The sequence below is a fragment of the Macrosteles quadrilineatus genome, unplaced genomic scaffold (assembly GCF_028750875.1).
Source record: "Macrosteles quadrilineatus isolate MER2022 unplaced genomic scaffold, UCM_ALF_1.0 Scaffold_1__1_contigs__length_201487025, whole genome shotgun sequence".
NCBI classification, from domain to species: domain Eukaryota; kingdom Metazoa; phylum Arthropoda; class Insecta; order Hemiptera; family Cicadellidae; genus Macrosteles; species Macrosteles quadrilineatus.
This window is the reverse complement of record NW_026542594.1, coordinates 102042646-102057065: the sequence shown is the minus strand read 5'-3', so window position 1 is coordinate 102057065 and position 14420 is coordinate 102042646.

Genomic DNA, 14420 nt, shown 5'->3' with positions numbered 1-14420 from the left:
CTGATAGGAAAGGCCTACTCACTATTAGCAATGTTAAATACTTTGTCAGTATAATATCGAATTTCATACATTTTCCAAAAAACTCAATAGTAAGGGAACAAGAGCACATTCTATAGACACAATCCCTTTAAATTTAACATTCAATTCTAGAAAACATTGCACTACAAAAATATCGTAAATTACTGTATTGAGTAGTGTACGGTACTTATTTCGAAAGCTGCGTGGACTTTCATGGAAACACCAAAGGCATTTTGACATGTAATGCTGTAAATTGATAATTAATTTCACTAACACATAATGTTTATAATCGTCCGTTGAAAATAGCTAAAGATATAAACAACTGCTTATTCAAATATTTGAATTGGAAGGTAAAGGTTGACACTAAGTACAGTATGTTGTATACGTAAGCATACTATTCCCTTCACGCATTATTTATGTGACGGCAAATTAAACAATTAAAGCATTGACTAACAAAATAATCAAGTTCAATCTATTTTGGTAAAAGGTGATTCAGAAAATGTTGCATACATTGACATCACAAATAGGAAAAAAAACATATTGCAGGACATCAAAACGTCACGATTAGTGATGTCTAGTATCTAGCAACGTGTTGCTGGAGTGACCTTCACTAACATCCCAATGACATACGACGTAAAATGATTAGCTGATCATAATACTAAGCCGATCTTCCTTTGATATAAATTCAATATTGGATAAAACAATCTTTGTATTTTAAAATTTAATAAACAACTCTATGCAAACTATCTAAATAAGTTTAACATTTAAGAATCATATAGTTTGTAAAGGAATTCGTGTTGATGCTAAAAATATTCGAATAATATTTATTGACTTAAGCTCCTGCGCACAGTATTAGGTTTGTCAGAAATCTCAATACATTATTGAATAAAGCAACTTGTAAAATTCCTTGACCTTTTACTTGAAGAATTACAGGAGTTGTCCTTGCGTAAAACGGATCTAGAAGAGATGATAGTTATGCAGATGAGAGATGCTACGTTCAACGTAGTATTGCGTGTGTATCGTGTGCGAATCCCCATGTCTACTAGAACAGAGATTTCGAGTTGATTGTCTATATATGACTTGAAATCATCATATTTTAAGCATTTAGGGGGTTGCTATTACTAATTTTAAGGTTTTTATCTCTATACTATCTTTTTCGTCATTCATGATAATAAGTTAAAATCTCTACCTTGACTTGTGAGCTTATGAGACAATGCCAAATCAACTTATATTGTAATTCAAGTGGAGTATTGTTGTGTTCGCTAATACCTTGCATATTGTGTTAGTTGACGAAACGTTCGATTAATTAAACGATTCTCTCAAGAGGAACTCACACGATGGCTCCAGTAAAATGAACGGATTTTGATTGAATTTAACCGAATTTTCAAACGAGTTTACAAACCAACTTGATCGGGGACTGGGTTTTATGGGGGAAATTATTCGAGGTTTTATTTTCACATTTATAAAATTGCGTGATTTCTTTTTATACCAATTATCCGTACACTGAAGTTGTAGAGTCATGGAGAAAATTCACCAATCTCTGTATATTAAAAAAATCTATTTTATCTTCACAGAGAAGTAAACAGTTTTTACTTTGCTTGTTTATGTATATATTTTAATTGAAATTTAAAAGTTAATTTATTTCCTACTAATGAAATTAAGCTAATAAAATTTCACACAAAAAAAACTCCTTTTACTTTTCCTATAGCAGAAAACTGAAATACTCATTAAAAATAACCTATTGATATTCTAAAGGAGTATATATCTTAGATGTTTATATAGTGTTAGGTGAGTTTGGTGAAATATTTCTGTAAAAATTGAATCAGGCAATTAGAAATTTGCTCAGCCTGAAGATGTGGTAAGAGTATTTATTAATTCTTCTTAGACATTACGCTTTAACTAGAGCAGATAACATGGTTTTTTCCAACTGAACTAGGTAGGCAACTGTTGGCATTTTACGAATGAGAAAATATCAAATATCAAATGGACGGTGGGTGGAGTAGTCAAAGAGTGCTCCTCTGTGAATCGTCCTTGAACTTTCCTCCTACAGTACAGTACTAACATAACAGTAATCCTGATACTGATTCCTGAACTCCCCATCAGCATAACGGCGTCGACCTTGACATTTGCTGATAACCTCCGTGATAAGGGAAGGGAACTCTGGAGGAATGTCTGCGCGACTTCCTGGTGACCTTGAGTTATCAATGTGACCTTGAAGTCCTCAACCACCCACAGCACAGTAAGAACAAGGTAAGAAGAAATAGCTAAAGGGAAACAGACGTCCACTCTTACACATTTGTTTTCACCGCACTTGGATGTTTTAGCCGTTTCAAACGTTTATTGGAGGCCGAAAGCGACGTATTGCTATCCATGCCAGCTGTTATCGTCGTTTGGGGTACGAACAGGTTTTTACATCCCTTGGACCAAAAATCTGCTGTTTGCTTACTTCCTTAAAACTAATGCATACGAGAGATCATCCAGTGGTCTAAAACTGGACAAAAATAAGTAATGTACAGACTTCTCAATTTTTACACCAAGCTGTATATAAAACACGTGATTGGATTTCCTTCTATTTGTTTTTATATTCCTGTTTATATTTCGTTGTTATTTCGTCACCAGCATAGCAACCCATAAGGCCCGTATAAATAAAAAAAATTGGTAATTCATTTTTTGTTCTTATTTTTGACCCTATTTTAATGTATAAAGGGATACTGCACAATAGGCAAGCATGTTTCTTTAAACCCTCTATTCTCAGCTCGTGTGCATCGCAGGGACAATACACGCATACTGTTAGAAATATATTTTCCTGTAGAAGTGCAGAATACCTTTATAAATTAAAATAGGCAACAAATAAGGACGACAAATTAATTTGAAATTTACAAAAACAAAAATTAACATAGGCCTTATGGGTTGCCATGCTGGTGACGAAACAACAACAAAATATAAACAGGGAATCAAAACATGTGGAAAAAATTACAATCAAATGTTTTATTTGCAGCGTGGGGATAAAATAGAGAAGCTTGTACATTACATATTTTTTGGTCGAGTTTTCAACCACGGGACGACCTCTAGTATCAGTATCCATAGCATTGCAATTAGACTTGTCTTATTGTCACCGCTGCCTAGCAATTTTTTTTCTGATTACTCAAATTATTTTTTTACATAACCTAAAGTTGTACAGTAGTTGTGTTGACTGAATTATTATTGTGAATTATTATTGTGGTGAATATTGGTAATAGGGTATAGGGTGGTGAAAATTGCGTTCGTACCATGGACCGAAACGGTTTTCAGTTCTCGATCGTACGAGCCGGCAAAACCTCATTTTCGGCCCTAGGTACGAAATATACTATTGTGTATGAAATGGTCTATACGTATTACATATTGTGTATAAACTCCCCCCCCCCCTATGAAAAAAAACTATTTGATATTTAAAAAATGCTTGTCTACCAAAATATGTATACAATTATTTGGCTTGGATTTGATTAGTTCTCTTTAGAAAATGTACAAAAGGTCATAGTTTATCAAATATTATGTTTAAAGTTGTATCGATTATTTTGTTGTATAAAAAATGTATATTTATTATATATGGTATAATTGATTTCTAGCCGGAAAAACGTTGGATTGAAGTAGATTTAGTATCACAACTCGTGATAATGTAAGTAGATAGAATTAAATATAATTTTGTAAACTTTAGAGATTTATATTCACCTTAGAAACAAGTAGGTAGTTTTCACGAATCTTGGTCAATATGTATGTATCTAATATGTAAACAGTTTGAACTTAAATAAGTGTAAATACTTAGTTTTGGACATAAATTTGTACGCGGAAACTATAAATTGTATAAAATCTTAGTCTAGTATTGTTAGCATAAAATAAAATCATTTTGGTAAATTTTCTAGTTGTTGGTGGAAATGTAGCCTATATTAGTAGTGTCTTCTGAATTAAAAGTAAGATCTATCTATATCCATTTAAGTTAGTTTTAATGCTATATTTTAGAAGAATTCTTATTTTGTTGAGAAATAATTTTGCTTATGATCAGATTATACAGCTACATCTATATTTATTTGGGAGTTGTTAATTATTCCCCATGGCCACATGGTTTAAACTAACAGGACTAACAAACACTAGTCTTACTACAAAAGCTATATTATAAATTATTATATTCAATAAACCAATTGGAAAATACATAGGATGTACAACATTTTGATGGATGGTGGCCTAACACCAAGATCTACGTCATTGACTTTAATCTACAATCAGAAAAAACTGTTAATGTTACTAACTGGGTAATCAATGCTCAATTTCGTTAAAAGAAACTGTGTTTTAATTCATTTCCGTTAAAAACTTCACATAAATCGTTCCATGTCCTAATCAAATTATGCAACTTGATTAATAGATTAAACCAAACCCTGATTTAAAATATTACAATTTGATCAAACAAATATATATACAGTCCAATGTTTTTCCCTTGCAATTATCAACGTTTATTACGGGACGCTAAAAATTGTTGTACAGTACTTTGAAAATTGACGAGGATGTTTTGTGTTATAATGTTATAATAACCTGAGTACGCGTTAGTAAGATGGTCGACACATGTCCTAGCTAGAGGTCGGATGACCCCAAGGTTAGATGACTCCAAGGTCAGATGACCACTTGCGCAACACTACTGCTCCTCCTCGCTGCTGTATATGTAACGTGCCAGTGTATCTTCCTTCATCCTCCTCAGTGGCATCATCTCACAACACATACGTCCTGATCACCTGTCCTAGCTAGAGGTCGGATGACCCCAAGGTCAGATGACTCCAAGGTCAGATGACCACTTGCGCAACACTACTGCTCCTCCTCGCTGCTGTATATGTAACGTGCCAGTGTATCTTCCTTCATCCTCCTCAGTGGCATCATCTCACAACACATACGTCCTGATCACCTGTCCTAGCTAGAGGTCAGATGACTCCAAGGTCAGATGACCACTTGCGCAACACTACTGCTCCTCCTCGCTGCTGTATATGTAACGTGCCGGTGTATCTTCCTTCATCCTCAGTGGCATCATCTCACAACACATACGTCCTGATCACCTGTCCTAGCTAGAGGTCAGATGACTCCAAGGTCAGATGACCACTTGCGCAACACTACTGCTCCTCCTCGCTGCTGTATGTGTAACGTGCCGGTGTATCTTCATCCTCCTCAGTGGCATCATCTCACAACACATACGTCCTGATCACCTGTCCTAGCTAGAGGTCGGATGACCCCAAGGTTAGATGACTCCAAGGTCAGATGACCACTTGCGCAACACTACTGCTCCTCCTCGCTGCTGTATATGTAACGTGCCAGTGTATCTTCCTTCATCCTCCTCAGTGGCATCATCTCACAACACATACGTCCTGATCACCTGTCCTAGCTAGAGGTCGGATGACCCCAAGGTCAGATGACTCCAAGGCCAGATGACCACTTGCGCAACACTACTGCTCCTCCTCGCTGCTGTATATGTAACGTGCCAGTGTATCTTCCTTCATCCTCCTCAGTGGCATCATCTCACAACACATACGTCCTGATCACCTGTCCTAGCTAGAGGTCAGATGACTCCAAGGTCAGATGACCACTTGCGCAACACTACTGCTCCTCCTCGCTGCTGTATATGTAACGTGCCGGTGTATCTTCCTTCATCCTCAGTGGCATCATCTCACAACACATACGTCCTGATCACCTGTCCTAGCTAGAGGTCAGATGACTCCAAGGTCAGATGACCACTTGCGCAACACTACTGCTCCTCCTCGCTGCTGTATGTGTAACGTGCCGGTGTATCTTCATCCTCCTCAGTGGCATCATCTCACAACACATACGTCCTGATCACCTGTCCTAGCTAGAGGTCGGATGACCCCAAGGTCAGATGACTCCAAGGCCAGATGACCACTTGCGCAACACTACTGCTCCTCCTCGCTGCTGTATATGTAACGTGCCAGTGTATCTTCCTTCATCCTCCTCAGTGGCATCATCTCACAACACATACGTCCTGATCACCTGTCCTAGCTAGAGGTCAGATGACCCCAAGGTCAGATGACTCCAAGGCCAGATGACCACTTGCGCAACACTACTGCTCCCCCTCGCTGCTGTATATGTAACGTGCCGGTGTATCTTCATCCTCCTCAGTGGCATCATCTCACAACACATACGTCCTGATCACCTGTCCTAGCTAGAGGTCAGATGACCCCAAGGTCAGATGACTCCAAGGTCAGATGACTCCAAGGCCAGATGACCACTTGCGCAACACTACTGCTCCCCCTCGCTGCTGTATATGTAACGTGCCGGTGTATCTTCATCCTCCTCAGTGGCATCATCTCACAACACATACGTCTTGATCACCTGTCCTAGCTAGAGGTCAGATGACCCCAAGGTCAGATGACTCCAAGGTCAGATGACTCCAAGGTCAGATGACCACTTGCGCAACACTACTGCTCCTCCTCGCTGCTGTATATGTAACGTGCCAGTGTATCTTCCTTCATCCTCCTCAGTGGCATCATCTCACAACACATACGTCCTGATCACCTGTCCTAGCTAGAGGTCGGATGACCCCAAGGTTAGATGACTCCAAGGTCAGATGACCACTTGCGCAACACTACTGCTCCTCCTCGCTGCTGTATATGTAACGTGCCAGTGTATCTTCCTTCATCCTCCTCAGTGGCATCATCTCACAACACATACGTCCTGATCACCTGTCCTAGCTAGAGGTCGGATGACCCCAAGGTCAGATGACTCCAAGGCCAGATGACCACTTGCGCAACACTACTGCTCCCCCTCGCTGCTGTATATGTAACGTGCCAGTGTATCTTCCTTCATCCTCCTCAGTGGCATCATCTCACAACACATACGTCCTGATCACCTGTCCTAGCTAGAGGTCGGATGACCCCAAGGTTAGATGACTCCAAGGTCAGATGACCACTTGCGCAACACTACTGCTCCTCCTCGCTGCTGTATATGTAACGTGCCAGTGTATCTTCCTTCATCCTCCTCAGTGGCATCATCTCACAACACATACGTCCTGATCACCTGTCCTAGCTAGAGGTCGGATGACCCCAAGGTTAGATGACTCCAAGGTCAGATGACCACTTGCGCAACACTACTGCTCCTCCTCGCTGCTGTATATGTAACGTGCCAGTGTATCTTCCTTCATCCTCCTCAGTGGCATCATCTCACAACACATACGTCCTGATCACCTGTCCTAGCTAGAGGTCGGATGACCCCAAGGTTAGATGACTCCAAGGTCAGATGACCACTTGCGCAACACTACTGCTCCTCCTCGCTGCTGTATATGTAACGTGCCAGTGTATCTTCCTTCATCCTCCTCAGTGGCATCATCTCACAACACATACGTCCTGATCACCTGTCCTAGCTAGAGGTCGGATGACCCCAAGGTTAGATGACTCCAAGGTCAGATGACCACTTGCGCAACACTACTGCTCCTCCTCGCTGCTGTATATGTAACGTGCCAGTGTATCTTCCTTCATCCTCCTCAGTGGCATCATCTCACAACACATACGTCCTGATCACCTGTCCTAGTTAGAGGTCGGATGACTCCAAGGTCAGATGACTCCAAGGTCAGATGACTCCAAGGTCAGATGACCACTTGCGCTTCACTACTGCTCCTCCACGCTGCTGTATGCGTAACGTGCCAGTGTATCTTCATCATCCTTTTAGTTACTGTACTTCACAAAACACTAGTCTATGTATATCTTTTTGGTCTCTATAAAACATATAAAATAAAGTACTATTTTTGTATTTTAGTTTTTGTCTCGGTACCGGTGCTACGAGTCAACAGGTTTTCTAGGTTGAATTAAAAGTTAAGGACACTTTTTTAAAACAATAAATACCTAATGCAGATAAGGTAATATAATACTTTTTGGTACATATTGCCTTTTCATAAAATACCTTCCCATGGTTGGACCCGGCAACCAGTCACCAGTCTGACCATAAGCTTGACTGGGATTGGTTATCACAGTAGTTGGGCGTGTGAACTGCGGTGGTTGGCGCGATTGGACGACAAAGTGAACAACAATGAGATGAGTTTGAGCGGTGTCCTTGAGACAGCGAGGTCACTGCTCCTCCCCCAGACATTCTTGTACCGCGGGGTGTTCACACGCACCCACTCACGCACACGCTCCGGTCTGGACCTACAGTACAAACATAACGATGCCAAGACGATTAACAATTAGTGAAATCGAAAATCAAGCTTACGGTTCACGTCTTGAGAAGTAAACTGAAATTAAAATATAAAATGTTTGCAAATTATTTAGTTGAGCTTGTGAATTAGTTTACGGAGTACAATGATATTGCTGGAGGGTTTGTTTTATGATTATCACTTACCATACAAATACATAAACCCTAGCATTTTATGAATTTTTAAATACAGAATAAAACGCTCGAAAAATACTTTTTATACCTTGATTCTTTCGTTTTAGATAAATATTCAATAAAATTAAAATCTTTACCATCGAAGGACTCTTGTGTTTCATTAAATAAACGCAAAAACACGTCCATGTCACTGGCCCGGCCATGACGGAATTAGTACATAAGAATTATGCTAATATTTAGTACCTATTTCGTACTATTTAGTACCAACAAACAAAAAATTAGTACCCCACTCGGTACCGGATAACTAATTAATTTAGGATTCCGGGCCAGTGACATGCTGGCCCGGCCATTTTCGAATTTGATCCTAATATGTATACCATCATTTAGTACCTATTTCGTACTATTTTGTACCTCCATTAATATAATTTGTACCTCGAAGAAAACCAAGCTACGGGCCCGTTAACTGTACAGGTCAATGACCTCTCAGCCCGGCCATATCGTAACCTATGGTTATAAAATATACTACTATTTAGTACTTATTTCGTACTATTTTGTACCTCCATTAATATAATTAGTACCTCAAAGAAAACCAAGCTACGGGCCCGTTACCTGTACAGGTCAATGACCCCTGAGCCCGGCCATATCGGAACCTATGGTTATAAGCGATACTACTATTTAGTACTTATTTTGTACTATTTTGTACCTCCATTAATATAATTTGTACCTCGAAGAAAACCAAGCTACGGGCCCGTTAACTGTACAGGTCAATGACCTCTCAGCCCGGCCATATCGTAACCTATGGTTATAAAATATACTACTATTTAGTACTTATTTCGTACTATTTTGTACCTCCATTAATATAATTTGTACCTCGAAGAAAACCAAGCTACAGGCCCGTTACCTGTACAGGTCAATGACCCCTGAGCCCGGCCATATCGGAACCTATGGTTATAAGCTATACTACTATTTAGTACTTATTTTGTACTATTTTGTACCTCCATTAATATAATTTGTACTTCAAAGAAAACCAAGCTACGGGTCCGTGAACTGTACAGTTCAACGACCCCTCAGCCCGGCCATATCGTAACCTATGGTTATAAGCTATACTACTATTTAGTACCTATTTCGTACTATTTTGTACCCCCATTAAAATTATTTGTACCTCAAATAAAACCAAGCTACGGGCCCGTTAACTGTACAGATCCATGGCCCCTCAGCCCGGCCATATCGGAACCTATGGTTATAAGCTTTACTACTATTTAGTACTTATTTCGTACTATTTTGTACCTCCATTAATATAATTTGTACTTCTAAAAAAACTACTAAAAAACTGAAAGACAAATAATTTTGAATTAATTAAGAAAAAAGAAAGAACAAATTAACAAATTTGTGAACTTAATATTGAATGAAATAAAAAAATCACCACAGTACCCTCGCACCAAAATAGCCTAAACCTCGACACATTGATTACTTGGGTTGTAGGAGTAGTACATATATTGAGTACTAAATAATAGCATACCTTATAACTAGAAACTGTGACATGGCCGGGCTGAGGGGTAATTAACCACTAACAATAACATGATTACACATACAATATGTAACATAAGTAGTTTGTTTATCTTTGAGGTAATTTTTTTACCTCGAAAGGTACAAAAAAGTACGAACAAGGTACTAAATAGTAGCATAGCTTATAACTACAGGTTCCGATATGGCCGGGCTGAGGAGTCATTGACCTGTACAGTTAACAGGCCCGTAGCTTGGTTATCTTTGAAGTACAAATTATATTAATGGAGGTACAAAATAGTACGAAATAAGTACTAAATAGTAGTATAGCTTATAACCATAGGTTCCTATATGGCCGGGCTGAGGGGTCATTGACCTGTACAGTTAACGGGCCCGTAGCTTGGTTTTCTTTGAGGTACAAATTATATTAATGGAGGTACAAAATAGTACGAAATAAGTACTAAATAGTAGTATAGCTTATAACCATAGGTTCCGATATGGCCGGGCTGAGGGGTCATTGACCTGTACAGTTAACGGGCCCGTAGCTTGGTTTTCTTTGAGGTACAAATTATATTAATGGAGGTACAAAATAGTACGAAATAGGTACTAAATGATGGTATACATATTAGGATCAAATTCGAAAATGGCCGGGCCAGCATGTCACTGGCCCGGAATCCTAAATTAATTAGTTATCCGGCCATTGACCTGTACAGTTAACGGGCCCGTAGCTTGGTTTTCTTTGAGGTACAAATTATATTAATGGAGGTACAAAATAGTACGAAATAAGTACTAAATAGTAGTATAGCTTATAACCATAGGTTCCGATGTGGCCGGGCTCAGGGGTCATTGACCTGTACAGTTAACGGGCCCGTAGCTTGGTTTTCTTTGAGGTACAAATTATATTAATGGAGGTACAAAATAGTACGAAATAGGTACTAAATGATGGTATACATGTTAGGATCAAATTCGAAAATGGCCGGGCCAGCATGTCACTGGCCCGGAATCCTAAATTAATTAGTTATCCGGTACCGAGTGGGGTACTAATTTTTTGTTTGTTGGTACTAAATAGTACGAAATAGGTACTAAATATTGGCATAATTCTTATGTACTAATTCCGTCATGGCCGGGCCAGTGACATGGACGTCGCAAAAACTACACTTATTTAATTAGGTTTTTTGTACAAGGTATGCATTCAATGGAAGAACGTTATGCTACCGAGAACTAGATACAGTAACAGTAATGTTCACAGGGCGTTGTAGAGGTTGTAGTGTGCTTGTAGGACCTCTGAACTGCTGACTCACAATGATGCAAGCAGGGAATTAGCGTTCAAGTTCATACTGATTGGAACAACTCCGACCTTGGACTTGAATTGTGAGGCGCGCCGGGTTATTGGATCGGACGGCCCTGGATGTCCCCCGAGGAGGATGGCCAGGGGGGCACTGTGGGGGGGGGGGCACAGAGGGGGGTACAGGGGGGCACCTGCCACCGCGCCGCACCGGTCATTACTGGTTTACCCGCGCGTGGGATGCAAATTATGTTTCATGGGTATCACTTACATTTACACAGTCCAACTCATCAGCACCTGGTCTGTTGGATGGACAGATGTTGTAAAACACATGGGATATAGAAAACTTAATCAACTGACCGATTATGGCTCTGTAGACTACTGTACTGCTGATTACATATATTTTTTATTTACTGATCTTACATATAAAAAATTGAAATTAATTCCGTAACTTAGAGAGTAAGAATACATTTCCCGTCACACTACAGTGCAAGGATTTCGACCGAAAACAACTGTTTGCCGCCTGCTTAATAAAATGGGTTTCATTACATTTCATTACATTTCAGAACAATCATAGGGAAATCCGCTTGCAAGTTGTACAGATAATTGCTAATGATTGGTAAACATACAAACACTTTATCGTAAGTGATTAATCTTACTCAAGATAGGTATTCGACGTCCAAATTTTACCTTCTCGAGATGGCGAGTACGCTGGGATATTTGGAACTACAATTTATCAGTGAACTATACCCTAACTATATTTTTTCGAGTAGGCCTACACAGGGAAGTTGCTTGAGAAACTGTGACTTACGATTTCGGTTCTGGCGAAGAAGTATCTGACTTGATGTTTAATGGCAATGTTGACTCGGGTCATTATAGCGTTATAAAAATTTATCATTAACCCCAGGATGTGAAAAGGACAAAAAGAAAAAGAAAAGGTAATCATATTAACCGAGCGTAAAGAGACATACAGAACGAAAAAAAAACATGCAGAGAACCATCGAACTAAAAAGGTAAAGAGCAGTGATGGTGTTAAATGTGCTCTGGAAGTCCCTTCTAAAAAATACAAATTTTTTTTATTGGGGTCGTTAGATTGAATTTGTCAGTAATGCAAATCTATGAATTTTGAGTCAGAACAGACTAACTGGGACACAAATATTTTTTCCTTATGTTGTCACAAGGGGAAGGTAAAATGAACTCCTTATCAACATTTTGAGTTTATGGAAAATCTTATCAACAGCGACTATAAAAAAGGTATTAAGGGTCAAAAGAGACGAAAAACTATTTGAGTAAAATATAATACAAATCTATTTGAAATGGCCAGTTCTAAGTCTCACTTGAATCAACATCTTTCTGGTAGTGGTAGTCTACATAGTTTTAAAATCCACGACTCCTTTTCCATCAAATTGGACCGTTAATACCCTCTAACATTGAACAAAGTATGACCAAATTTATATATACGACGTAAAACAAACTTTTACTCACAGTATGGGTCAAAGATTCGTGTAATGCGACCAACTGCTGATGCGTGATTTACATGTAGGCTAAGTGACTATCTTTATTCCATACAACAAATCTAATGAAAAAAAACGACGAATATAGGACTATACTTGAACAAATTATCTAAATATCATAAATAGCTGCTTATTAGGTTATCAGCATTGTCCAGTTCGTATACTATTTATTTTTCAAATGAAACTCGAATTAATATAAAACATTCATTTGGTTAAAATAATATATCGGTTATTTGATTAACATAAAATAGTTTATACAGGCAAACTATCAGTTCTATTTCATGTAAAAAATTAAACAACCCCTAAATAAAATACAAAGATAAACAGTATTTGTTAATTATTATTTCTTTTATTGCTGACAATATTCCCGTGGCGGAGCACGGGCGGTTAACTAGTGAATTTTTACCGAACACCAGACCAGCTATTTATACAATGAGTGATGCGATGAGTGGTTGGTACAACAAGTCGTTGCACCACAATCAGTCAGTGGCAATGAGAATGAGAGATTATAAAGGAATGCATAACCTCTCTAGACGTTATGAGTTATGATTGTATGATTGTCAAGTCCTTTAGTCGGTGTGAATATATAACGGATTTGTACAGTCTTTTGATTGTTGAATTAGTTTAGAGTATTCGGGCGAAAAATATCGTACGTCACTCCTCAAAAATGTGTTTACCCAGTGTTGGGTAAACTACTTTTAAAAAGTAGTTAGCTACAACTACAACTATTTTCTCTTAAAAATAGCTAAACTACACTACAACTACTTTTTTTAAAAAGTAGCTAGCTACAACTACAACTACAAAAGAAAAGTAGCTAGCTACTTTTTCACTACTTTACAAAAAGTCATAAAAATATTTTTTTTCGTGTGGTTTGAACAAATGTCCATCAAAACGCAAAAACGTTATGCGTACACACCAAGACACATTGACATCCATTTATATAATACCAATTTGAATATAGGCCACACTATTGTAGAATATATATGCACCTTAATGTAATGGGGGAATGTGCAGAACTACTAAAGAAGAACCTATATATGGCGCAAAATAATGTTTTATTAAAACTACAGTACTATACCTCATATTTAGGTACTTATTCTATTTATCAAATAGAAGAGTTAAAGAGTTGAACCTCCTTATTTACATAAGGTGAAGAACTTAATCTTTTGTTTTCTTAAAAACATTGAATTTAAGCAACAATTGCTTTTCAAAATTGTCATCCATCATTCTCGACCTCTTTGTTCCATACAGTTCTTTCCCACAGCTGAACAATCTTTCCACAGACGCACTAGATGGTAACCCCGTGTTATATTTTATGGAGAGTTTTTTTATGTAGTTGTACGTACTAAGTGATTTGAATGAATCTAATCCTTCTCTTAAAAACCTGTCTAGTTCCTCTTCCCCTGAAATCTCTTGTTTTTCCTTGGGGGGCATGAAATAAAAAAACCCATCAAAGTCATCTGGAGCCTTTTCTGGAGGTGTACAGGATGCTGCAGTTGGCGAAATTTTCAAAATGCATTGTCTCATTAGGGCCTTGGTTTCGATTATTTTACTGTAATCCGTTATCCAATTGAGTTTAAATCTGAAAATAATGGTCTTATATATGGCTATTTATATTACCTAATCAGTAAAATTTTATTATTTAGTCCTATTGTGTATAAAAAAGGAAGTTTTAAGTCCCCTTTATAAATTGTATAAAATTGTATAAATTGTATATGTATGGTTGTTCCCGTGCGAGACGAGTACGGTAAACA